Source organism: Tasmannia lanceolata, unplaced genomic scaffold (genome assembly GCF_043159265.1).
Source record: "Tasmannia lanceolata isolate RefF3 unplaced genomic scaffold, GAP_Taslan_0.1 ptg000018l, whole genome shotgun sequence".
NCBI lineage: Eukaryota > Viridiplantae > Streptophyta > Magnoliopsida > Canellales > Winteraceae > Tasmannia > Tasmannia lanceolata.
The window spans coordinates 63,068,861-63,096,639 of record NW_027518695.1 but is presented as its reverse complement, the minus strand read 5'-3'; the positions used below and the strand labels follow the sequence as shown (position 1 = coordinate 63,096,639).

Sequence of the window (27,779 nt, the reverse complement as noted above, 5' to 3'; positions counted from 1 at the left end):
ACAATGGACAGCAACTATGTACTAGTGAAAAAGAACCAATGGGCAGCAGTTACACTAAGATTGGCATATCAAAAATGAAATGAAATGAAACCTATGTGATTCAGTTGTGAGTGCCATAAAGTGCAGGATGGTGTTGGACAGCAGCTACACTGACATTATAAGTATCATTATTCTCATGATTGACATCAACCTATCCTAATACAGCTTGTAAAACTGTTATGAAGTTACATGCTACAAAATGGCACATAGTCAAAATAAAATATCCTTTGGTTTATGAATATCATAGCCTACACACAATAGAAAAGAGAAAAAAATACTTGAGATTAAGTTGAAGTTTAAAACTAAAATACATGTATCTGTCACCATATAACTTAAACTTATATAATAAAATTTTCAAATGACAACCCCTATTACATAAGGCTCAAACCTTACTTTTTATTATAGGATTTATATCGAATCATTCTTGCAGAGATATGAAAACATATCAAATATAGAGATTGAATTCCTCATTCTCAAAGCTTGTATACAAAGCGTAACACAGCTAGCAATGAATCTCTAAACAGATTGAAGGACCAAATTCCAACAGTTATATCTTATTTTAATCAAATTACTAAAATTTAAATAATCTAGAAATTCTATACCAACAGCCCTAAGCATATAAAATCATTCATATCATCTATATTCATACCTTTAACTCAAACAAAAATTTAAACTATAAAAGAAAATGACAGAACCAATTAGATTTATCGAGACAAATGGGTTTTTTAAAAAACAAAATCGATATACAAAAGAAGGGGGACTGCTAATATCAAGGGTGTGAGGCTGTGCATATCAAATGGGGCACAAGGGCTGTACATGTACAAATGTGACAGGGGCTGTTATTATCACAAGGATGTGAGGGTTGTAAATACTAAAAGAACATGAAGGCTGCTATGGTGGTATGAGAGCTGTTATGGTGGTTCGGATGGGAGGTCGGTAATAATGGGAAAGCTGGAAATAATGAGGAGACACATAATCCCTAAAAATATGCAAACTGAAACCAAAGCCAAAATACCTTGCTCAAGCATGACATGACATCCTTTAAACACTCACACATCATCATAACATCTCTTATCTATTCAGTTGGTATATCTTCCTTCAGAATTTGTATACATAACCATTCTATCTACTCATGATTATCCGATTAAAAGGAACAACTTTGTCTATTTCTAAAGCCACACAATTGTACAGTTAAGAAAGAACAATTTTATTATTAAAAATCATTTAAATAAGGGAAACATTTTCAACAACAAAACTACCACATTACTTCTAACCAGTTTATAAGGTGTCTATGCTAAAATAATAACAATAGCAAGCTTCTTTTACATATCAATAAATAGATCTATGAAGTAAAAATGATAGGGCGTAAAAATATATATATATTCTATCCATTTTGCACATGAAGTTGGAATGTGCAGACATTGTCCATAAAATTATAAAGGAAAAACCACATAATGCAAGCCACACTTTCCTTATAAAGACCTACATAAGTAGCAGCTTGTGATAGTGAAGTTTGAGGCGTGTATTAAATCACCAATGATCAACAAACCTCTTATTTCAACTAACTGATGATAATAGCTTCTATGTTTAAACACAGAACATATTCAATAAAAACAACTCCCTGAACTTCAAAAATTAATTTCCTTCTATCCAAGATTAACACAAAAGGGCAATGAACATCCAGCATATGACAAATTCCAGCACAAAAATATATGCAACATATGAAATAATAATCGTGTGTTCACCACAAATTAAAGTACAGTCCCTGTAAAAATTCGTGGAATTGGGCTCATTCATTATCTTCTCTTTAAATCTATCAACAAATTTCTTAGAAACATGCTACTAACAATGTTTCATTATTCAATAAAATCAAATGTTTACAACCAAAATTTTTTTTACTAAACCTACAGCTATCAAAAAGAAAGTCCATTCCTTCAGTATATTAAACATAGGCTCTAATAAGATCATTGGCCTGAAAGAATGACATAGCCTAAAAATAAAAATAAAAAAAATCAAGAACACATTTTTTTTTATAGAACAGGCTTTTGATTCCAACTGGAATCATAAACATCATTTGATTCTTCTATTTTATATATATATATATATATATATATATATATATATATATATATATATATATATATATTTTTTAATTTTACCTGCTGCTGACTAATTCTCATCTGGCAGTACAAAACAAAACTAAAAAAAAAATTTCAATAATGACAAACAAATGCTTAGAGAAAACAATTAAAGTGATTAAAGCTCCAATAACTTCAACAGAATTAAAATTTCATTTTCTTTCAAAAGGAATCAGCACAAATTTAGAATTCAATAATAGCTAAAATCTTAAAACATTGAAGATCTATGATTTATAGCCTTAGATCTAAAGAAATGTAACAACGATAATTAGGGAAGAGAATCTATTAGAACAAAGCATAAAGTAGCTGAGAATGCGATCCAACCTGAAATTAATTAGAGCTCTTGCAAATTACCAGAGAAGGCAATCTAGAAGGGAGAACATGATCGAAGCCATAAATTCCTCTTTCTTCTTCTCTCTAATTTTTGGATCTGAAAATGATCCTTGGTTAGAGTACTCTCTTCTAATTTTCTCCACGAAAATTGAAACTTGAAGGTAGAGATCGCGGTGAGAATGATCTTGCCGGAGCTAAGGTTTGATCAGAGAAGAAAGATAAGATGGAAATAGGGTTTCAAGCCTAGAAAATCGAAAAATTTAGGGCTTCTAAAACAGATCTGAGAGATCAAGCAATGGAGGAGAGTAGATCTGAGGTTTCTTTCCACAAATCTAGATTTTAAAGGTTTAGATCTAAATTCAAAGGTTTAGATCTATGATTAAATGCAAATAGGAGCTCGAATCTAGGGTTTAAACTCCTAGATTAGGGGATGAGAAAATGAAAAGATCAGCCATACCGAAGCTTGGCCGGAATGAGGCCGGAAGTTGATCGGGGAAGATGAACGGCAGATCTCATTAATTCTCTCTCTCTCTCTCTCTCTCTCTCTCTCTCTCTCTCTCTCTCTCTCTCTCTCTATCTCTGTAGCTCTGTATAGATCCGATTTCTAAGGAGAGAAGAGCCGGAGCTTTGACGAAGGTTGGCCGGAGCTAGGGTGTTGTCGGAGATGAGGGAGGTGCGCGGCTAGCCGGAGAAAATAGAAAAGAAGGATTTGGGGATTTTCTCCCTCTGATTTTTCTCTTCTTTTTTTTTTTTAAGCTTTGATTTTCGTATTTATAGAAAACTTTGGGAAATGATATTGGCACTACTAACTTGATGAACGCACGGTTGCGCAAAGAAAATGATAGGCGCGCGGTTTTGCGCGTCCTATATGGCTAAATTCAGCCCTCCTCAGGATAAACTCACCCCCCCCCCCCTTTCGTGAACTTGCACTATGACTTTGCTCGACTCGTTCACTAGGCAAACGAACTCGGATTTCGACGAAATTTTGCAGGGACCTTAGTGGGACACTAAGCTAGCTTAGGGTGAAGTTTGGGACCCTACCTAGTTGATTTGATGGGGGTTTTTCTCAAACACGGGAGGCTCAAGGTACGGTCAAAATGGGGTGTCTACAGTTAACGATGGAATGACCGTCGAAACTGGATGACGAACCGATCGCAGAAGCGGACGATGAAATGACCGTCAACGATGATGAAGCGATCACCGAAGGAGACGATGAGATATCTTGGAGATTTCACTAATTCTTGGATGGGCAGTAGCGGATTGGCAATGCGTGACCAAAGGAAAAGGGAGATGGGCTCCACCTATCAAGGTTGCAGCAACAAGGGTTTGAGAGGTTCTTGTGATTGAAGGATGGCAGCTTTGAGGGTTATTTGATGGGGTTTCAAGTACTGTACAACGTGGGGCAAATTCTACAGGGACAAGAAAAAGGGTCTGCAGAGTTAACAAGAAAGGCCCTTTCTTGATACAATTCCTTCGGTGAGATGAGCCCTCTTTTGCAAACACCTAGCTTTATTCCTAATAAGAAATTTCCCTACTTGGTTATTTCAGGAAGAAAATTTCACATTGGAAGAATGGAAAATGAGAGAATTATTCTTGTCATGACATGATTGGGCATGCTTAATGCAGGCATAACAACACAACTACCACTAACTCTATTCAAGGTGAAAGTGAGTTTTGGATTTTGTATTAGCAGGGAATATATAAAGGAGTGGCTGCTCAGAATTGAGTATAGCCGTGACACCCAAGAAAGGAGAGGAAAACGTCGACAGCTTTGTGGCTCTGATACCATGACAAAAAGGAATTAATGTTCCTTCAGTGCTTTTCATTGATAACTTGTATATACATTTATAGAATTACAAAGGATTCCAAAGTAGGAAAGAGCATAAAAGAATATACAATCAATACAATTAAATCCCATGATTATGGGCTGTACTCAAAATAGGCTTGCCAAATATTGGTGTTACCGGATATTAGTCTTGCCAAATATTGGTATTGCCTAATGGTTTCGACTATACTTAAATGTTCCTGTGGGGACTCTATAATGCAATGGTAATACCCATTCAAAAAAAAAAAATGCAATGGTAATGTCGTCATGAATGTAGACAAGTAGCAAACAGAGAATATAGAAATAGAGAATATAAAAAACTAAGAGATAAGTCTTTGGAAATTAATTTACAAAAAAATTATAAGGGCCCGTTTGGATACCTCATACTCTGTAATTGGATTTGGAATTGAGTTTTGAGTGCAAAATGAATAGATCCATCCGCTCATGTTGAGGGTGAGAGAGGGAAAGGGGTACTTCCTAGTGGAGGGGAGAGGTTGAGGAGCAAAGAGGGTGAAGGACACTGCCAGATCTATGGACTTCCTTTCTTATTTCCACAGTAAACTTAGAAATCTGATTTTTTTTACTGTCAGCTGCTGAATTAGAAATCCAAGAATTTGATCCGATCCAACTAACAATGCAAAAAGATCTGCAGATGTGAGAAATCCAAATCAAAATCTTCTTGGCATCCATACGGGCCCTAAAAGCTTGTAGGATAAGTCGTTGCAAACATACCCTATGTTTTTTTTTTCATGAGAGATGATAAATCCACCCCTTTTCATTACATGGGACAGCCAATTGAGTGTACGTGGCAATCAAATCAGTTGAATCCATCCCATGTGAAGTACAAAAGCCCCTTCCCAGTCATAGAAGGGGCAGATATATCACTTCCCTATTTTGACTAGTAAAAACGAAGATGACATTGTGCTTACAATATTATTTGGGAAATGATATTTACGCCCCTTTTATCACCCTTTTATCACCAGGGACACCCATTTGCCAGTGTACTGTGCAAAGCCTCTGAATTTTTCTGACATAAAGTACATGAGCCCCCTTTTTGCCATTGATACACTGACACTGGGTGTCCCTGGTGATGAAAAGGGGCGTAAATATCACTTCCCTATTATTTTCTCTATTGCTCAGATGCGACACATGGTTTATCTATTACAATTTGAGGAACAAATAATATAAAAAGCTAGTAATAAGTCATTGGATATTAATTTACAAAGACTTGCAATTTTCGGAATTTACATAGACTTGCAATTTTCGGAATTTACAAAGACTTATGGTAATTATTATTATAACCGAAATGAAAAAGGAATGCTACAAGGAAAGTCACTGTTAGGCTCTTTCCTAAGCTACTTCTCGGACCAACAACATGTCTCATGCGGGCGTTGGCAGTGACCACACCTTGATTGGATGATCGTGAACCCTTTATCCATCAAACCCGGTTAACAATTCTTTCGAGAAAAGGTAAACTAGAATATAGATGGGGTCACACTTAGAGAAGTAGATAGGAAAAAATAGAATATAGAATCAAACAATGTAAAACGCTTGCAGATAAGTTGGAGATCAATTAACAAGGACTTGCAATAATTCAACAAAAATGTATCCTAAGAGTTGCGAGAAGTAACCCACCCCACTCATACCTAGGATGGTTTCATTACTAACTATCTCTCTCTCTCTCTCTCTCTCTCTCTCTCTCTCTCTCTCTCTATATATATATATATATATATATATATATATATATATATATATATATATAGAGAGAGAGAGAGAGAGAGAGAAATGTTATCAGAACTACTATATTTGATCCCTCTACAGATCGGAGCATTAGGATAAACCTATGGAAATGATTTTTGGGGCACAACCTATTCAGGCTGTGGCCCATCTAATGGACGGTTTGGATCATCCTATGGTGCGGGCCATACCGTACTTTTAATAAAGTCCTCAAAATACAGTAGTGCTGATAACATTTATATATATATATATATATATATATATATATATATATATATATATATATATATATATATATATATATATGAGGAATATGTTCGTGCGCTCAAGCTCTAATAGGAAATGGTGCGCTTGAGTGCACCAATCACATGGGTCCCACAATTTCTGTGAGGATCCAAACCATTCATTTGCAAGGCCCTATCATAGATAGGGTGTGTACCAAAAATCAGCTCCATTGAATCATCCTAACCCCTCCAAAAGGGGAGGGCAAAAATGGGCAGATTTGTGGTCTGTCCATTTTGACCTCCACAAATTGATGGGTTAGGATGATCCTATAGAGCTGATTTTTTGTACACACCCTATCTATGTAAGGCCCTTTTTAGTGAATGCTTTGGATCATCCTAACAATGTGGGCCTCATTGGTTTGAGAGCTCAAGCTCACCATAAGGTTCCAACGCTCAAGCTCACAATCCTTTTCCTCTATATATATATATATGAGAAAACGGTTTCTACACACAAGTGTAGGTAAGTTATCTACACACTAGCTTAAAATACAGTGGAGGGTATATTGGTTGGGTGATCCAAAGCATTCATTTGATTGGCCCTCACATAGATAGGATGTCCACAAAAAATCAGCCTCATAGGATTATCCTAACCCTACGATTTGTGGAGTTAAAATGGACGTGTATAAACCTTCACAAATCTGTCCATTTTTTGCCTCTATGTTCCAAGGGTTAGGATGATCCTACGAAGCTGATTTTTTGGGCACACCCTATCTATGTGAGGGCCCATCAAATGAATGCTTTGGATCACCCAAACAATGTGGGCCCCCACTGTATTTTAAGCTAGTGTGTAGATAACTTATCTACACTTGTGTGTAGAAACCGTTCTCTCTCTCTCTCTCTCTCTCTCTCTCTCTCTCTCTCTCTCTCTCTCTATATATATATATATATATATATATATATATATATATATATATATATATATATATATATATATATATTAGAAAAGTGTTCTTGCGCAGCTGCTCAGATAGCTTATCTGAGCAGCTACTTAAAAAACTCATGTAGCCCACATTTTTGGGGTGATCCAAAGCATTCATTTGAAAGGCTCTTCCATGGATAGGGTGTATACCAAAAATCAGCCCTATAGGATCATCCTAACCGAATCAAAGGTGGAGGGGAAAATTGCCAAACACTGTTTATGACCATTTTTTCCCTCCACAAATGGCAGGGTTAGGATGATCATAAATGGTTGATTTTTGGTACACACCCTAGTGCATTTAATACTAATTGACTTTTACATTTTTAACTGCTATTATAAATGCACTTTGGTGACGTGCACCAATGGGGTCACCCTTGAGTTTGGCATTCCTTTATTAATGACAAGGAAAAAAATGCAATACAGAGAGTGTGGTTCTGAGGGTCTGTCCAGAAAACTACTTTGTGGGCCCAGCTTGTGTCAGCTCCATCGATTTAACCGGGGAGTACAATCTGAACCTTCTTTGTTATTCTAAGAAGAAATACACTATTGGATTTAATAAGGGAGAGACGAATAAGCCTTGAAAATACAAAGCTTTGCAAGCACTCTCAAAAAATAAAAACGTTAAAGAAGCACTCTACTTTCTATTCTAGATAACTCTAAAGAAAAACCAAATTAAATAAGGACTCTAAGAGAGTCGGTGGTGACTCACGTTCAAACCATTGATATTGACCCCACCTTGATTTGATCCATTAAGCTTCGTTGAAGTTTCATTCGGCAATGTTGGTTTCTTTAGGCCTAATGGTATAGTGTACAAGATCAATGGTTTGGACTATACATAGATGTTTCTATGAGGAATCTATAATGGTAATGCCGTAAGTGTAGAGTAGTAAAAAGAGAATATAAAAACAGAGAGATGAATAAGTCGCTGGAGATTAATTTACCAAGAGATTATAAAACCTTGGAGATAAGTTGTTGGAGATTAATTTATATACCAATACAATATAAAAATGTAGAGAAAAGTAGTTGGAGGTTAATTAAGAAAGACTTGCAAAAAGACAAATGAAAAAGATTGATCCAAATAGTTTATGAGATGTAGAAAAATTTACCCATCACTTTCCTTCTCTATATAAGGAAGATGGATGTAAGGGTCGAGCTATCTTCTTCTTCTCAGTATCTGTGTGAAGTTTGATAACCTTTCTCTCTCAATGGCTCCTCTTCCTCATGGTAAAGCACCCTCCCCTATTCCCTCTCTCTCTCTCTCTCTCTCTCTCTCTCTCTCTCTCTCTCTCTCTCTCTCTCTCTCGAAGAGACTAGTCTTTCGTGATCTTGTTTGGGAAGTTGGAAACGTTGTACTGCATGCCAAGTGGAGTGTTTATAATGTTTTATGCAATTTTTTTCAGCTTTTTTCCCTCTCATTCTGAATAAGTCGGTTGTTCCTATGGCACAGAGGATACATATAGAACTGAGGTTTATGTTTTCTTTTCATTTTGAATATATATGTATATGGGAAATGTTCTTTCCACCACTTTTTCACAGCATTTTTGCGCTACCTCCCCTTTTTGTTTTATTGAATGAATTACTTGGTTTTCAAGAAGCTTAAAAAAAAAAAAAAAGGCTAAAATGCAGTCAGCTTTACTAAAAGATAATCTGCAGCGTGTGAAAATGCTGAAAAAGATACAAAAATTCCATTTTCATATGTATAAATATATATAAGGATACATACACAGACAAATCTGCCCATTTTTGTCCTCCACAAATAGAGGGGTTAGGATGATCCTATGGAGCTGATTTTTGGTACACCCCCTATCTATCATAAGGCCTTTAAAATGAATGCTTTGGATCACCTAACAAAGTGGGCCCCCATGTGATTGGGAGCTTAAGCGCACCATAGGTTTGGTGCGCTTAAGCTCACCAACAGTTTTCTCTCTCTCTCTCTCTCTCTCTCTCTCTCTCTCTCTCTCTCTCTCTCTCTCTCTCTCTCTCTATATATATATATATATATATATATATATATATATATATATATATGAGGAAAGTGTTGGTGAGCTTAAGCTCACCATACTTATGGTGAGCTTAAGCACCCCAATCACATGGGTCCCACATTTTCTGTGGTGATCCAAACCATTCATTTGCAAGGCCCTATCATAGATAGGGTGTGTACCAAAAATCAGCTCCATAGGATCATCCTAACCCCTCCATTTGTGGAGGACAAAAATGGGCAGATTTGTGGACAAATAATGTCTGTCCATTTTGACCTTGAAGGCCCAAACACATGTGGGCTCACATTGTTAGGATGATCCGAAGCATTCATTTGAAAGGCCCTTACATAGATAGGGTGTGTACAAAAAATCAGCTCCATAGGATCATCCTGACCCATCCAAAAGTGGAGGGCAAAATAGACAGACACCGTTTGCCACAAATCTGCCCATTTTTCCCTCCGCTTTTGGAGGGTTAGGATGATCCAATGGAGCTGATTTTTGGTACACACCCTATCTATGATGGGGCCTTGCAAATGAATGGTTTGGATCACCAAAAAAAATGAGGGACCCATGTGTTTGGGCCCTCAAGCTCATATAAGCTATATGAGCTTCAAGCTCACAATCATTTTCCTATATACAGCGGTATCCTATATATAGCGGTATTGCATTCACTTTCAGCCCCACATGATTGTCTATACATGCCAACATATGTACGGACATGCATACACGTTTTCGTTTCGTAACTCTCCTATGTTTGATGACGATGCAGGCTCTGTGGTGGGCTTCATCTACGGAAATAACGGAAACAATTTACCAATTCCCAAAGAAACCGTTAAACATTATGAGGAAAACAACATCTCCGGAATATGGCTTTCAAAACAAAACCTTCAACTTCTTCAATCCCTTCCCAATACCACACTCAAAGTCATCACCAGCATTCAAAACTCGGAACTTCGATCGTTGTCAACCAATCCTGCGGTTGCCACGGCATGGGTTAAGAATAACATATTTGATTATTGGCCTAGCGTTGATTTCCGGTATATCTGCGTGGGTAAGGAGGCATTGTCCACCGGTGACTCAAACTACTTGCTTCCAGCAATGCAGAACATACACGCTGCAATCGAAGCAAAACCCAATGCCGCAATAAAGATCAAGGTGTCAACATCTGTCGGCATATCCGATATTGATTCCTACGACCCTACCAAGCCTCCCTCTACTTGTCTCTTCGCTGAAAGAATCAAGGGAAACCTAGAGCCCATCCTTCAATTCCTTTCCTCCAATAACACCCAGCTCCTTGTTAACATCTTACCCTACTCAGTGCGTCTGAAAAACCCTACCGATCCTCAACTCCCCCATTACCTCTTCACTGCCACAACCAATCTCTCAAACGATGGAGACTACGAGTACAAATACGTGTTTGATTCAATGGTGGATGGCTTCTATTATGCAATGGAAGCATTGACTGTGCGTGATGTGAAACTTATTGTGGCGTCAACTGGATGGCCTCGAAGCGGAGGAACCGATGCATCGGACAATAATGCCAAGACATACAATACAAATCTGGTTAAACATGTGGAGAAGGGGACTCCCAGGTGGCCGAGACCTCTTGAGACCTACATTCTCAGCATGTACGATGAGAACCTTATGTCTGGAAACGCAGAAAAAAGCTACGGAGTCTTTGGCAAGGATGGGAATCCTCTCTACTCATTTCCTTAGACAATGCCATGCCTTGCAAATAGAGATCAGCAATACTATTACTGCTACTACTACTATAGTCTGCTTGATTCTCTGCTCTAGCTCTATGTCCGGAAGTTTATGAATGTAATAATAAATCTTTAGGTTGTCTGTGTTTCTAATGTAATAATAATGAGTTGGGGCTGTTATATGGATGAGCCCTAATTCAACAAATAAATATTATGTTTTTCTCTACCTCTATCTATGAATGTATTAATGAAGAGTTGAGGCTGTTATACGGATGAGCCTCACTTCAGCAAATAAATCTCAAGTTTGTTTAGTTGATGCAATACGTAAACTTTCCTAAGATTTCGAGCATGCATATTATAGAATATTTGTCCGTCTCTCTATGGATGTACGAATAAATCTTTAGGTTGTCGGTCCATCTATATATGAATGTAATAAAAATGAGTTGAGGCTGTTATACACGGATGAGCATCACTTCAACAATTGCTTCTCCAGTTTGTTTAGTTGGTGCAATCCAGAAACATGCACAAGTCTTCGAGCAAGCAAATCACATAAAAATTCAGAAGTGGAAAATACGAAAACCAATTATCCTACTTGCGCTGATGATTGTACAACAATACTTTGTTTCTTCGACAACCATGAGAATACACCTGATCCAAGAAAAATTACATATAATGAAATACTTTTCATATCATCAATTGATCCCGCCAATCACTATTAGTAAATCCCATCAACTTTCGTTCTTCCTTTGAACTGTGCCATTATCCCCAATCAATTATTCCTTGAAAGTGTCACAAAATTCGTTTACTACAAGAAAACATGGTTCTGCCGGCAGTCAGGATCTCCAAAACTACTACCAAAATCCACCGGTGTAGCCTATACCAGAGTATTATGATGGTCGTTAATCCACCGGTAATTTCAGCATCAGTAAAGTTTTTACCAACAGTTTTTGTTTTCTGCCTATAAAAAATGACTTTTTCTGGCAGTTAGCACCGCCGCTATTTAGGTCGGCCAGAATAGTAATTTTTATTTTAAAAATTTTTCAACAAGATCTTTACTGGAGGTCATGAATGACGGTAAAGACTTAACTTTTTTAAACAATAAATTTTTTATTTCTTCACAATGTCTATGCACCACCCCCGCTAAATATCATTATTTTTAAAAATAAATAAATATGATCGGCCTGTAGGATTTTTATGAACAAAAGATAATAAAACAAAGAAGTATAGAAGAGGCAGAAGAAAAACGTCACTTTTGCTTATGAATAGATCGTCTTTACCGGGGGACGATTGCAGTAGCATAGATCGTCAATCAGTTCATGGAGCGTTGAGAGGATCCTAGGTGTTAAAATTTTGCTTATGAATAGTCTGGGATGTCTATTGATCGAGATCAATAGAGTGGTACTACATCAGAGTTTTGGTTCCTTTTATTTCTCAAGTATTTCGTTTAGGTACCATTATGATTTTGTTTCAAGGGCCAAGATTTTAAAATCTCGTTGACCAGAATCACAATTTACAAGTTATGTTTTAGTAGTGAAATTTATGACATTTTTAATATATAGATTTGTAATCATTTTTTACTGAACTTGTTTTTGCCCCTTTCAGCTTTGAGCTCTTAGATTGACTGAACATTTTTTTTTGAATGGTGAAGAATTACATTAAAATGACCAAGATTGTTAGATTGACTGAACATTGTAGAGAGGATGTTCGATTATAAGGATATTCTTGGTGGCAAGAAGGTGAAGGTAGTAGCATAGTTACCGGAAACTTCCTAGTTGGATGGAACCTCGCTTCCTCGGAACCTCGCTTAGGAAGCTTAGTTCTTCTCGCTTCCCAAATTTAGGGGTAGCGCGTTTCTGATATGCTTCCTACGCATCTCCTCCTGATTAAGAGTACACTTTCTATTCATTTTTTTTTTAATGGAGTACACTTTCTATTCATATGATTATTTCTTCTTAAAAGAATATTTTCTCCTTTTGATAATGATGAAGGATCTTATTTAAAAAGAAAGTGTATTTAAAATTTGAAAACTCATCTTAAGTTTGAGATGGAAATTATGTGGAAAGTTTTTCAAAAACTTTGCATTAGATAAATATGAATAAAACATGTGAAACTGTAAATTCTCAAAACTAGTAATTCTGATTAGTCAAGAAGTTTTCTTTTCTACTTGTAATCAACATCTACACAATTTGCAGCTAGGAACATGTCCTTAGATGACTATAAAGAGTAATTTCATCAACTGATGGCTAGGAATGACAAGCAGCTGGTTGCACAGTTTGTTGGTAGACCAACTGACCAAGTATCTATGACATTTTAAGCTTACACTCATTTCTGGTTGGTTTTTAAAGCTTTTAAAATAGCGATGGTTGTAAAAAAGTAGAAAAAGTAGAAGTACCTTGAGGGATGGAGTAGCTCCGGACAATAAAGTAAGTGTTAATACCAATGATGACAAGGAGTGTCAGACACTAGAAATCTAGGCAGAGACGTGGAGCAGCTTAGTGATCTATTTGGTGCTGCATGGGGTTCTAACACAACACCGGGGCAGAGGCCTAATGTATCTGATCCAGCAATACAAAGGGCAGCAATTTTGGCTTTTGGTGTTTTAAAGTGTGGAGAACTGTTGGGTATATAATATATAACCCATGTATGTTCTAATATAAGCCCAATAAGATAATGGACCGGTGTAGTGGGCCTACATGGGCTAGAGTCCATTAACCAGTCATTAACCCTAGTGTATCTCCATATATAGAGGCTGGAGGCAACAAACTTGGTATTCCAAACTAGATACCTTGGGTGTAATGCTTCAAGTACTCTTTGCTTGACCTAATTACCTCTAACAATCTTGAAGCATTAGCAAGTCCCAAAATATGATTTTGCTACTCTTGATTCTCGTTTTTTTTTTGGGATCGTCTCTTTCTATCACGTTTGATCAAAACCCAAAACCAAAGGAGGAAATGTCTTTCTCTATATTCTTCTACCTTGGTCGGCCCACTCCTCTTGCAATTAGATTATATCACCGCCCTCTTTTATCTCAGCTTTTTCTTATTTTGATTGTGAAAGGAGTTGCAATGTGAAAAGGGTTTAGTTTCTGACATTTTTTGGAGGCTTGTGGTTGGAAAAGAGACAAAACTTCAATTGGGCTCTTGGATCTGTTTCATGGCAGAATTAGCAAAAAAAAAAAAGTTCAAGAAGGGACGATCAAGGAAGTCTCCCTCTTTTCTATTTTAATGTGCCTCTCTCTGCAACCCAACTTGCAGCCCTCTCTCAAACCCTCTCCATATCTGCAGAGTAGACAAACCCACTCTCTATCTCACTCTGGAATTTTCTTTTTGGGTTGTTCTTCGTGAGTTGAAATCCATCTTGCAGAAACAAGGGTCGATTGGGATGACTATCTAATTTTAGTAACTCTCTCTCTCTCTCTCTCTCTCTCTCTCTCTCTCTCTCTCTCTCTCTCTCTCTCTCTCTCTCTCTCTCTCGGGATTTCTAATTGATAGAGGGCTCTCACACTCGTTTTTGGGTTTTCTAACGGCATTCCAAAATTCGGGTTGGATCGATCTCACGTTCGGGATTAGATGACATGTTGATTCTTGGTTCCGATCTCTCTGTAGTGAGTGATGTGAAATCAATGTTGGCTAAAGAATTCGACATGAAAGATCTTGGTGTGGTAGGCACCATTCTTGGTATGCAAGTAAGTTTTGAAAAGCAAGGGATCACTCTTAGCCAAGCTCATTACATTGAGAAACTACTTTCTACATGGGGATACAGTGAGTGTAAACCGATTGAGACACCATTTGATTATACCAAAAAGCTGAGACCTAATGACGGAATCAGCGTGAATCAGTTGGATTATTCTAAACTGATTGGTAGTCTCATGTATGCGATTAGGACTGTCAATCGGGCCGAGCTTGGGCGGGCCTAAGGTGCTCAAGCTCAGCCCATGTCTATACAACGGGCTTCGGGCCGAGTTCGGGCCTGACTAAATTAGAAAATTTGCTTGCCCAAACTCAGCCCAAACTCCACAACGGGCTTCGGGCCGAGTCGGGCTTGCCCATCACTGTGGACCCCGATCCGAGATAGGCGGCGAGGGAACGGGTCCCTAACGCCATCCGGATCATCCACGTGTGAAGGAGAGCTCTACCAAGGAACTCTCGAAACGGATGCCACCCTCATAGCATAGCACGAGTGGCGATATAAAAGAAAGAGATATGTCTCGATCCGGAACCGAGGTTCGAAACCGAGACATACCTGAAATAAACTCAGAGTCGCCATCCATGGATATGCCATGGAACCCTAAAATCAAATCCTCTGTGCAATGGATAACCAGAAATATATATAGGTTCGTGCCTGGTTACGAATGGGGAAGGTCTGAGAGCACCCCCGATTCGTCCGAGTGCAAGCACTTGGTCTCTTATGCCATTTATTATTAACTCCAAAGAAGTTTGGGTAAAAATCATCTGAAATGGGAACAATCCTCAGGAATCGTCTACCTAAGCATGCATTTCCTGAGGATAAAGATAATAAACACATATAAAATAAAATGAAAGATGTGCCACCTAAGCATAGCTAGGTTATGAGTGACAAACCTAATGGGTGTCTAAGTTCTGATGTGCAAACACATGCAAGCTACAGCAAAAGGTATAGGATCAGTACGAAAAAGTAAGAAAACACATCAAAACATATAATAACAACATAATAAATCCTAAGACTCTAAATTATTAGCCCGAGTCCTCGGATGGTCTGGTATTCATCCAAAGAAGCCTACGTATCCCCGCCTCCACGAGAATCAAGGCAACGTAGTTCTTCGCGCCTATTCTAAGCTATGATGCCTAAGACACCTAGCCCTCTATCCTAAACTCGATCTAAAAGACCGGACCAATTATTAAAGTTTATTGTACGATTATTTAAATTCCAATGAATTGTGGATTTTAGGACACCCTATATGCCCTAACTAAATGCAGATTAGCCCTAGGCTAATGCAGGTGGTTCCTACAACCTATGTGTAACTAGGCTGTATTTCCTAAGGAAAACCAAGGGTGGACTAGCGTATCCTACTCTAGTCATCAGTCGGCGATGTGAATCGCCAACTGACCGGACGGAGGCGCTCCTATAACTCTAGGACAAACCCCTAACTCTAAAACAAACACAAACAAGCACACAACAAGACAAAGGTCAAATCCTAACTCTAAACTCTCTATCTAGGACAAAGTCCTAACTCTAAAGGAAGAGCTTTTTGAAATCAAATGCTTATTCAAAAAAAAGTTTAAAACCTTATTTACAAAAGTTTGGCTGGACTTGGGATGTAAATCCCAAGCTGCACTACGTACCTCGGAAGAGGATCAAGCCAACGTAGTTCGAAACGAACTCTCTAACTACTAATTTTAAAACACTCAACACTTTAGGCTTTTTAAGGTTTTTCAGATGTTTTTGATGTTTTAAATTTTTAATGTTTTTGAATTTTTAAAATATTCAATGTTTTTGGATTTTAAAACTTTTTCCAATGTTTTTGAAATTTAAAGAGTTTTCCACCCTTTTGGTCAAAGACCTAAGGGAATATACAAAGCAAAACCCTAGGGCTAAACCCTAGGGCAAATAGGGGAAACCCCTAAGCAAATAACACTATCAAAAGCAAAGGTAAACGAATCAAAGATTCTCTAATAACACTCCTAAAAGGACAAATGAGTCAAAGACTCTCTAATAACACTATCTAAAGGACGAGCGAGTCAAGGACTCTCCAGCAAAATCATCCAAAGGACGAATGAGTCAAAGACTCTCTAAAAGGAAAGAGAACATGAGTCAAAGACTCTCTAAGAGAGAAAACACGAGTGAAAGACTCCACTGACAACAACTAAAGGATATACGAGTCAAAGACTCTTTAAAAGATGGAAACACGAGCCAAAGACTCCAAAAACACCGACTAAAGGATATACGAGTCAAAGACTCTCTAAGAGATAGAAACACGAGTCAAAGACTCCAAAAACACCGACTAAAGGATAAATGAGTCAAAGACTCTCTAAAAGAGAAAGATTGAGTCAGAACTCTTTAATAACAACACCTGAAAGACAAATGAGTCTAAGACTCTCCTACAACACTACTGAAAAGACAAATGAGTCAAAGACTCTCTAATAACGCCACCTAAAAGGTGAATGAGTCAAAGACTCTCTAATAACACTATCTAAAGGATGAATGAATCAAAGACTCTCTAATCAAGGCTGACTCCTATGCGAATGGACTATCGACTAAGGAGAAGCTTACAAGCAAAAGGAATAAGAGACCTTGTGCATATTTGGCAAAGGTAAGAAACATCCAGCCGGGCCGGACAGCTACCTAGCCCTCAGGGTGCAACAAATATGCAACCCAATACCCATAAGGGTAGGGGTATGAAGCCAAGCCGAGTAGGGTGTTCATCCAAAACCAAACGGCGCACTAAGAGGAGGTTTAGCAAGGGAATGAGACCGGGCGGGTCTAAAAGGAAATAAGAGACTTTGTGTATATTTGGCAAAGGTAAAACACCCAACATGGCCGGACAGCTACCTAGCCCTCAGGGTGCAACAAATGTGCAACCCAATACCCATAAGGGTAGGGGTATGAAGCCAAGCCGAGTAGGGTGTTCTTCCAAAACCAAACGGCGCACAAAGAGGATTAACGAGAGAATGAGACCGGACGGGTCTCCTAAACACACAAAGATGGGCTCTAAGCAACCTTATCATTGTCCTTGCAAAGGGGGAAGCAAGGCTAAGACAACTAATTGACCAAATTGGTCCCTAATTAACAGAGAAACAAACTGAGGTGCAATCTCAGAGAGGATTCTACAAATGAGGCTTGCCTCCAAAGGAGGATTGCCTAACGAGACAGAGTATGTCTCCTAGTACAGGTTATAGTATCTAACAGAAATCTAAAAGATTGTGCTAGTCTAATCAAAGAGAGAGGAAAATGCTACCAGATAATCGCAAATTTCAATCAATTATTATAAAAACAAATCAAATATCAGCAAAATATGATCTACAACTAAAGAGTGCACAATCTGTAATAATAGCAATCATACAATGATAAACAATATTAATTAGTCCAGACCAGCCGCTGGATAGCCTAACAAAGCAAGAAACAACATTAAACACTTCTATGCCCAACCACAAGTACCACTGCCCCAATATGGGGGTGAAATCAGATGATGCTAAAGTAATCATCTGATATCACAAATACACAGGATAATATTTCTATGCCCGCCTTGAGATCAGACAGTACTCATGTCGATAATATCGAATAGAATAGTCATCTGATCTCCTTCTTTCCTAAAACAATTTATTTAAATAAAAGACAAGTGTATGAACTTTAAGAGAGTCTCACCTGAGCAGTCCATTTATTATCATCTTCAAAACTTAACTCAAAGATTAGCACAAGAGAAGTATATATATAAAAAAGAAATCAAAAGATTATGATAATTCTAATTTATACAAATTGTAGTGCGTAACAGGGGCATATCTGAAAGGTTGAGTAGGCCTACTAAACAAGAGAGGGGAGCGCTACTTAGATTGAGCGAGTCTCCTAAAGATGGGCTTGGGCTAGCGCCTTCATCGCCCAATCTTGAGAGTCACTAACAGCTGTTACACAAGGTTTTTCTCTGACAGGTACTTATATGTAGATACACATTAAAGCACGACAACATGAATTTTTAATTGTATAGTTTTAGGCAAGACAAATCAAAAATCAAAAATCAAAAATCAAAGTTCAAAGAATCATGGTTCCAATGATTGATCCTTAATCTGATCCTAACAGGCCATAAGAATAATAATCTCCAAGGCATATACTTAGACACATATAAGGGAGAACATTTCGATTATATAAAAAAAAATCAACCATTGAACCGTTACTTCCTTATTGAGAACCAATCAAAGAACTTATGGACTTTGAACCTTGTATTTGACTTGCAATTTCATACTCAAATTCAGCACAAACTCAAGAAAAAATCAAAGCAACAACATGTACATTAAAGGAGTACAGACCAAAAGGAAGGCAGAAAGATTTTGACCAAAACATTTACATCTACAGTGGGTTAATGCCCTGAAACAAGAGAGGAAATTACCTACTTACAGTGGTGAAGATGAACATAGTTGCAAGAACCGTCGAATTTCTTTTTTAGATTCTGAATAAATCTTCCCCAAACCCTAATCGAAGCTCCTTCTCTTTCTCTTTGTTTGCTAAACCAAAACCCTAACTCTCCTCTTAGATCTGCTAGAAAGGCCACCAAAGATGAAGATTTGCAGCCATGGCAATACGCACAGACGAGAACGCGGCTGGCCGAAGCTTGGTGGGAGCTGCGGAGATGGGTTTACAGGGCCAAGAACATGATAGAGATGAAGAAATTTGAGATGACAAAGGTTGATCGAGGCAGAGAGCATAAATGCCTAAATGATGAAGGCTCCGCCGGAGCTCCGGCAAGTTCCCCGGAGAAGATGGCCGAAAGAAGAAATTTCATCTCTCTCTCTCTCTCTTCTTCTCAGATCTCAGATGCTGGGGATTGGATCGGAGGTGGGTGAGGTGGAGGTAGCAACAGATTTTAGGAAAAAATGAAAGGGGTTTGGGTTTTTGGGATTTTGCAGAGAAGAAGAAGAAGAAGGTGGGGTTGCTGGCCGTCGGAGGAGGTGGCCGACCGATCGGAGCTCCGGCACCATTGCCGGAGGAGTGATGAGAAAACCCCCCCTTTCTCTCTCTCTCTCTCTCTCTCTCTCTCTCTCTCTCTCTTTCTGCTATTAGGGTCTAAAAATGGGTTTGGGTGAAGTTGAAGGCTGGAAATGGAGAGAATGATGGTAGCGGCTCCAATGGCTTTGCCGGATTCCGGCAAGCCCACCGGAGAAGATGGGTTCTCACCCTCTCTTGCTCTCTGCAATTTTCTTCTCTTCCTCCTTCTTCTCTCTTTCTGCTCTCCTCCCTCTCGAAAAATCAAGAAAAAAAAAAAAAACCCTTTTAATTTCCGAAAATCTCAGATCCAGATCTGAGATTTTCTCTCAAAATCTCAGATCTAGATCTGAGACTTTTCTAAAAATCTCCTTCCTCTCGAATTTTTCTCCTCCCTCTCCTTCGTTTTTTTTTTCTTTTTTTTTTTTAAACGAGAATGAGATCCTCCTCTCTTAAAAAAAAAAAAAAAGATATATTTGCCTCCTTTTTTCCGTGGACAACCCTTACCTCGATTAATTCAACCCCCTATACACTCATGCTATGATGTTCTTGAGGCTCGTCCTATTTGCTCATTCTCGACAGATTTTGCCGGAACCTTACAGGGGTCCTGGTGGGACCTTAAGCTACTTCAGGGTTCAATTTGGGACCCCCAATTCACTGATTGGACGGGGTTTCGAAAAAATAACACGAACTTGGGTCCGGTCAAAATGGGGTGTCTACAATCACCTCTTATTTTCTGCGCGAGAAAAGACTAAGGCAAGCATTGAAAAGCCAATTTCATAGAAAGCCATTAAACTTGTTGGCTTTGGCATGTGAGAAAAGCCATACCGATTGATTTTTTGCCAGATTTTGCCTTATTCATTTAATAAATCTGAGGTCGAACTATAGCCTATAGGATATGATGATCCAAACCATTCATATGGAGTGGGTTAAAAAGGGGCCCAATTTGTATACTCCAATGTTTTGGATCATCATATTAAATGGGCTGAAGAGGGGCAAAATAAAGAAAAAAAAAAAACCTATTTAATGTCGAACTATAGCCTTTAGGATCTTAATGTTTAAGTAACCTATTTAATTAATATTTACTATTTTTTAGGGCATTAAAAATCTTGAAAAATTATATAGTAAATATATTATCGGGCCCGGGCCTATAACGGGCTGGACGACCCTTGATCAAGCTCGGCCCAAATTAGAGTTCGGGCTTCAACTTTTGACGAAGCTTGGTCTAGCTTGTTCTCATTTTAATTATGGGCGGGCTTTTAGCGGGCCGAACCGGAGGGCTTCGAGCTTGCCCATCCCGATTAACAGTCATATATGCGATGAGTTGCACTAGACTAGACATAGCCTTTACAGTTGGCATGCTGAGTCGTTTTACTAGTAATCCTCACCATGAACACTGGGATCAGACATAACCTTTACAGTTGGCATACTAAGTCGTTTCACTAGTAATCCTCGCCATGAACACTGAGATGCCCTTATGAGGCTGATGAGATACCTTAAGGGTACTCAAGGTTATGCTCTATGTTATAGTGGACATCCTCCTATCCTGGAAGGTTATTCTGATGCATCATGGGGCTCAAAATTATGAGACAGTAAATCTACCAGTGGTTATGTATTTACACTAAGTGGACCCGTTGTTGCATGGAAGTCAAAGAGACAGACTTGTATTGCTCTGTCATCTATGGAATCAGAACTTTATGCTCTAGCTTCTGCAAGCGATGAAGCAGAGTGGATAAGAAATCTAATCATGGACATTTCATTGACCCATTTAAAGATTAACTCTTTAAGTTTGTTCTGTGATAATCAAGCTACAACTACGATTATGAAAAACTCACTCTTTAATGGTAAGATGAGACATGTCGGGCTGAAATATGCCACGCTAAATTATCTTATAGAACAAGGTATTATCACTTTGGTTGATGTGAAATCGAATGATAATATAGCTGATGCTTTTACGAAAGGATTGAACAAAGATCGAATATTCAAAACTGTGGGGGAGATGGGGTTAAAGACTGTGTAGACATGTCTTAACGTACATCCATGTTATTTTGAATTTTTCGAATCTCCCTCTCTTGGCCAAGATAAGCACTTGATATGTTTCACTGATCTTTATAGTTGTTTTTATGTCATTCCACATTTGATGATATATCCTTCTTGGGAAAGGTTGTTTCATTCCAAACTTGATGATACAGCTTAACTCAATTTGGATATGATGGCTGTAACATTCCAAATTGAAACATGAAATGGTTCTTTGCAAAAGAAACTATTTTGGTCTTGTTCTTGTATTGAAACTTGACAATGGGGAATGGTTCTTTGCAAAAGAAACTATTTAGGACTTGTTCTTGAATGAAACTTGACATTGATGCTTATTGATATTTATTTTTCAGCCATTATGAAATTGTACTAAGTTCTTCTGGTAGAACTAGATACTTTCGTCTTTACACAAATGATTGGATTCATTTTACATGAAATTCATCACTACAACAAAAATGGTTTTTAGAAGCGGGCAAGACCGCTGCTCTAAACAGGCATAACCGCTACCATTACATGTAGCAGCGGTTCTTTAACCGCTACTAAATATCGAGTCGCTATATGTTATAGCAGCGGTTATCACCGCTGCTACATGGACCGCTTGTGTATGAAACTATTTAGCAGCGGTTATAACCGCTACTGTTTTCAACTCTTCGTAGTCTGGGTTCGCCAATATAGCAGCGGTTTAGACCGCTGCTAAATTTGTTACTTTCACTAGCGGTCTTATTAGAAGCGGTTGTAACCGTGGCTAAATATCTAACTATGGAGTGGATTTAGCAGCATATAGCAGCGGTCTTACCCACTGCTAAAGTTGTTACATACACTAGCGGTACCAGTAGCAGCGGTCGTAACCGCTGCTAAATATCTAACTATGGAGTACTTTTAGCAGCATATGGCAGCGGTCATACTCGCGGCTAAAGTTGTTACATACACTAGCGGTACCAGTAGCAGTGGTTACGACCGCGGCTAAATATCTAACAATGGACTGGGTTTAGCAGCATATAGCAGCGGTCATGACCGCCACTAAAAGTTACAGTTTTTTTTTAAAAAAATTAATTTTCAGCAGATCCCAAAACACGGGAATAACAAATTTGTTTGATACATAACCTGTTTTACAATTAGAACCTGTTATATACACATCACATTATGGGACCCGATCCCGCGAGAGGAGTGGGGCGCGAGCCGCCACGCTCTCTCTTGGTCTCTCGTACCCACGCGATTGGCGTGTGCAGTTTTAGTATTGATTTTAACTCGTCTTTTATGTGAACTTGGGATCACTAAGGCAATCTGAATTCCACACAAAAGAGACTGACAGAGTCGCCACCTAGATGTGTGATCTAGGACCCATAATTAACCAGAAATCTAGACTCGCTACCTGGTTACAAGAATGGAAGGTATGGGGATTTATCCACCACATGCACCACTCCTGCCCGATAATCGGTCTTCGATTCCAAAAACTAACTCTTTTAAATTTATTTTAAATGGCTCATTGAACTCTCTACTAGTGTGCGAACTAAGGGACATGCACCCTAAAATCTAATTTCAATGTGAATCCTAAATATGTATCTTGATTTCTTAATTTGTCTAGATTCAATCTAAATGCAAGTTCTCCTAAGATTCTAATTTCATGAAAAAATCCTAAGTGATTTAATTAAGCATTTACAAGAAAATTAATATACAAAACACCATAATTTGTTGTGGTGCCGAATCGCGGTTGGTATGCAATCAGACATCCAAGCTGCCTACGTACTCAAGCCTCACTGGGATCAGAGTCGACGTAGTTCGGTGCACCTAAGCTAAGCTACATATGCCTAACTCAACTAAGACACCGACCTAGACGGATTTGACTGTTTCAACAGTTTTAAGAGGAGTTATTTAATTCAAGTTGAGGATTTTATTATCCTAAGATTTCATCTAAGATGCTATATGATTCTTATCTAAATGCAAGTTGTTCCTTAGACTAATGCAGGTTAGCCTACATCCTAGTTTACTAGGCTTGTCCTAGGGAAAGATTGGGTGACTAGTGTAACTAAACCTATGGCACGGTTGCTATTCATAGCAATTGTCCGTGATGAGGCTGGACTCCTAACTCTAGGACTCCCTAAAACCTAAGACTCCCTAAAACCTAAGACTCCCTAAAACTTAGGACACGACACGACACGACACCAGTGTTCCTAAATTGGGCTCTAATGGTTCTTACGACGGAAAGCATAATCCAATGGTTCCGAGAGACACGAGATGAATTGATTTCAGTTCTTGAAGTTAATGAATTTCAGATTTTAAGGATTTTCAGTTTATGGACAATTAAGGAATACCAATGGTTCTAGGGTTCACCAATTTCGGCCTTGAATGGCATCCAAGGAAGGGAATCGTGCACTCTTTCCTTGTGCAATTTAATACTTAGGTTATAGCATCTTATTGCCTGGCATATCTCAGGATTTTCGTGGACAGTAACCTCGGAGCCAACAACATGCTATAACTTAAATATTCAAATTGTCAAAGATCTGGTACACAGGACGGCTTCACCAGAGGGCCATCCACAGGATATTCCAATAAGGCACACCATTCTTCAAAGGTGGGACACATTTCTTGGTTGCCAAAACGGAAGACATGATGATCGGGATCCCAACACTCTGATGCGGCATAGAGTAATCCCCAATCGAGCTTAATGGTTGCCACGTAGCCGAAGAGATTTTTCTCTTGCTCACTTATGGCATAGATGTGAGATTCTCTTAATGTACCACGGATCCAATCAAGAATTGTACGAGTAGACATGGTGCCTGTAAGCCAAGAGAAAGGATACAAGAATGATCAGGATTACATGAACACGAGATTGGGATAAGTTCCTGCCAGTATAAAGAAAGTATGGATACATGATCGAATCACATAATAGAAGTTTGAAAATCGTACGATCAAGAGATGGGATGAGATAGCATAGGATTGCTTTCAACGGATAGATCATGAATGACTAATCCTATGAGATCTTTGGAAATGATGGGATTTATATCCTAACCCCAAAGGGAAAGTTTTTTAATCTTCGCACATTTTAACAGTGTTACCTGAAGGCATCAACCCTAATCCTAATCTATCGGAGTGGAGAGAGAATCTCGACTCATGACTTTGTTCGTGTATCTAAGGACCGATCGTAGCCATTGGAAGATGGACTACGGCCTAATCTAGACACAAATGGGTAGGATATCCTAAACTAGGCTCACACACGTGATGCACATGTGTTCGTATACTACATGCATGTGTGGGTTAATCTAGGGGTAAGGCCAAGAGTTCTCTTAGCGCGAATCCATGTTCGATATACTGTACCAGTGTCCTGCGTATCAGTACGTGAACAAGAGATCCGTTTACGTACCATAAAGGCACTAGGCTAAGGGTGGAATGCTTCTCTAGCACAGAGGCACCAGGTGATGAAATCCCAGTCAACTATGCTAGATAACACTCCGGGTTCCTAAAATAGGACGTGTGTGCACGTGAGATGCAAGGGTGTAGATGCAAGTGATGAAAGTGTGTGCAATAAGTTCGCGCAATCTATGATGCCTTCAGGTTTTGTTAGATTAAGTTTGAGTAAAATGCGATGAGAAAATAAAGCATACAAACTAATCTAATAAGCATAGAAAGGATAGAGTTTTTATGAGCCAGTTAAATTAAATTCAAATGAATTATCTTTTGAAATTTGAATGAAGTTAGGTGATCCCCAGCAGAGTCGCCAAACTGTGGGACCCGATCCCGCGAGAGGGGTGGGGCGCGAGCCGCCACGCTCTCTCTTGGTCTCTCGTACCCACGCGATTGGCGTGTGCAGTTTTAGTATTGATTTTAATTCGTCTTTTATGTGAACTTGGGATCACTAAGGCAATCCGAATTTCACACAAAAGAGACTGACAGAGTCGCCACCTAGATGTGTGATCTAGGACCCATAATTAACCAGAAATCTAGACTCGCTACCTGATTACAAGAATGGAAGGTATGGGGATTTATCCACCACATGCACCACTCCTGCCCGATAATCGGTCTTCGACTCCAAAAGCTAACTCTTTTAGATTTATTTTAAATGGCTCATTCAACTCTCTGCTAGTGTGCGAACTAAGGGACATGCATCCTAAAATCTAATTTCAATGTGAATCCTAAATATGTATCTTGATTTCTTAATTTGTCTGGATTCAATCTAAATGCAAGTTCTCCTAAGATTCTAATTTCATGAAAAAATCCTAAGTGATTTAATTAAGCATTTACAAGAAAATTAATATACAAAACACCACAATTTGTTGTGGTGCCGACTCGCGGTTGGTATGCCATCAGACATCCAAGCTGCCTACGTACCCAAGCCTCACTGGGATCAGAGTCGACGTAGTTCGGTGCACCTAAGCTAAGCTACATATGCCTAACTCAACTAAGACACCGACCTAGACGGATTTGACTGTTTCAACAGTTTTAAGATGAGTTATTTAATTCAAGTTGAGGATTTTATTATCCTAGGATTTCATCTAAGATGCTATATGATTCTTATCTAAATGCAAGTTGTTCCTTAGACTAATGCATGTTAGCCTACATCCTAGTTTACTAGGCTTGTCCTAGGGAAAGATTTGGTGACTAGTGTAACTAAACCTATGGCACGGTTGCTATTCATAGCAAGCGTCCGTGATGAGGCTGGACTCCTAACTCTAGGACTCCCTAAAACCTAAGACTCCCTAAAACATAGGACACGACACGACACGACACCAGTGTTCCTAAATTGGGCTCTAATGGTTCTTACGACGGAAACCATAATCCAATGGTTCCGAGAGACACGAGATAAATCGATTTCAGTTCTTGAAGTTAATGAATTTCAGATTTTAAGGATTTTCAGTTTATGGACAATTAAGGAATACCAATGGTTCTAGGGTTCACCAATTTCGGCCTTGAATAGCATCCAAGGAAGGGAATCGTGCACTCTTTCCTTGTGCAATTTAATACTTAGGTTATAGCATCTTATTGCCTGGCATATCTCAGGATTTTCGTGGACAGTAACCTCGGAGCCAACAACATGCTATAACTTAAATATTCAAATTGTCAAAGATCGGTTGCAATTGGGAAACGATTATGGATGCACTGGCCATTTTCCAGGGAAATCTAATGATCCTAAGATTTCTGTTTCAATGGATTAAGGAGTTAATATGTGACAGAGATTTAAGGTTCATAGAAATTTTAAGATGATTTTCAATTAATTTCAATTTTTTTATTGATTTTATCAATTTTAAACCATATGAGTGATTTTACAAGTGAAATTGTTGTAAATGAATCCGAAATGAATTGAAACTTCTGCAGCAGTAAGATATGATGAGATGTAGCTTATTAAAAGAGTTTTGCAGATTTTTACATTAAGCTCATATTTAATTTTGATTTAACAATTAAGTGACCAGATTGCAAAAATAACACAGAAACTACTAGAAATAGAAAAATAAATTCATTGAAATTTCTACAGAAATAAGATATTAGTAAACATAGCATGCTGTGAATATTTAATGAATTTTAGAGACTATTTACTACCAATTTCGGATTTTCCAATTTTCAGACCAGATTATGAATTAACACTACATCCCATAGGAAACAAGATCGAAATCACTTGAAATTTTACAGAAACAAGAAATATGGAATATAAGACTACTGTAAAAATTTTGTGAATTTTAAAGGTGATCTGATGTCAATAACAATTTTCACAAAATCTGATAAGTTTCAAAGAAAGCATAAAATAATATACCAAAAAAAATCCAAAAATTCTCAAAAATTCAAGGTAGAATGTATCAACATCATATTATTTTCCCACGAAATTTCATTATTTTTAGAATCTGTTTAGTATATATTTTATTTTTATTCGTCGAAAAGATATTTTTGAAAAGTTTTCTATTTTTAAAACAAGATTTTCGAGAAAATTACGATTCCTGAAAACGTCATTTAATCTTGTTCTGATATGATGAACACAAGAAAGATTTAAAATTCCAAAAAAATAGATCATCCTGAGATGGCTATTTTTTCGAATTTCGCAATTACTCAGCTATTATTTTAAATAAAATACCACTCTTCACTCAAATTTTCGAAAACCTTTGATCCAATGTCCGATCCGATCCGATAGTTA

The 27,779-nt window shown here is 38.2% G+C and overlaps 1 pseudogene; it reads left to right on the top strand.

The window, feature by feature from the left end:
- Nucleotides 1-3,695: 3,695 nt before the first annotated feature.
- Nucleotides 3,696-10,970, top strand: LOC143850591 (glucan endo-1,3-beta-glucosidase pseudogene; annotated as a pseudogene).
- The last annotated feature ends 16,809 nt before the right edge of the window (nt 10,971-27,779 follow it).